The sequence below is a fragment of the Atta colombica genome, unplaced genomic scaffold (assembly GCF_001594045.1).
Source record: "Atta colombica isolate Treedump-2 unplaced genomic scaffold, Acol1.0 scaffold105, whole genome shotgun sequence".
Classification (NCBI taxonomy): domain Eukaryota; kingdom Metazoa; phylum Arthropoda; class Insecta; order Hymenoptera; family Formicidae; genus Atta; species Atta colombica.
In genome coordinates this window covers 1,918,440-1,919,487 of record NW_017259190.1, presented here as the reverse complement: position 1 = coordinate 1,919,487, position 1,048 = coordinate 1,918,440, and the positions used below count along the sequence as shown (strand labels likewise).

The 1,048-nt window shown below is 25.1% G+C and overlaps 1 protein-coding gene across 1 annotated transcript in view; it reads left to right on the top strand.

The window, feature by feature from the left end:
• The first annotated feature begins 415 nt into the window (after window positions 1-415).
• The window catches only part of LOC108689676 (transcription initiation factor TFIID subunit 11), a 2,796-nt gene continuing 2,163 nt past the window's right edge, over window positions 416-1,048 (top strand). Inside the window, exon 1 of the mRNA XM_018196550.1 lies at window positions 416-450. The gene's annotated coding sequence lies outside the window, so the exon portion shown is untranslated. The remainder of the gene's footprint in view (window positions 451-1,048) is intronic.

The window sequence follows — 1,048 nt, the reverse complement described above, 5'->3', positions numbered from 1 at the left end:
ACGTCATTTAGTATGTTATTTAGCACTGCGATTTAGCACAGATATGCACCACATGGATTTTCGACATCGTGTTTTTATCGTCAATATGTAGCTAGTAGTTCCCAAATTGAAAATATATGTATTGGCGCTAGTGTACCTGTGATTTGGTTCATATAACAGGACAGTCGTTCTTAAATTTCTTTCTAATCTTACTAACCTTAACTAACCTGAGTTTCGCATTGTGAAGTATATTGTGTAGTGTATATTGTGTAGAAGTATAAGTATAACTCTATTCCAATTTACTCCATTGAATCTGCATTCTTCCAAATTTTCTGTTAATTCTATTTTGTGTATGATGTTTATTTCGATCAACATTTATTAAAAAATAATTTCTTGATTGATGTTAGTGGCGAATCGTTTTATCAATAATATAAATAATATAAATTAACGTTTTGCAATAAAATATTTGTTGTAAGTATATGTGTACCTGTATATCTATGAATCTAAACTCTAAGGTCCGAATCAGACCGCATTAAAGATTGAGATTAAAGATTAAAGATTAAAGATTGAAATTTCATCAATGAGAATAAAGAAGTTTTGGCTCCTTTTGTTCTGGATTAGTCAAACTTCAATCTTTCAATCTTCAATCTCATTCTTCAATGCATAGTCTGATTTCAGTCTAAAGAGACCACAGCATGTGGAATAATTTATTTCTCCGCTTCTTTTTTATTTATTTTATAACTATAAAACATTTAAACAAATCATCAAATAATTTTTATGCTTATTATGATATACATAATGTCTAATATTAAATAAAAAGAGATTACAAGATTGTAATGTTTTTATTTTATGATATTTAGTTTATTGAAATTTGAAAGAATTAAAATGTCATGTAATATAGGTTTTATATAGGTTTTCAAACAATTAAGATAATAAAGTGTTGTATAACATCATTAATTAACGAAATATTGTTTAATATATGTATATGAAATGATATATATATGAAATGATATATGTATGTGTTAATATATGTATATGAAATATATACAATTTAATATATATATATATA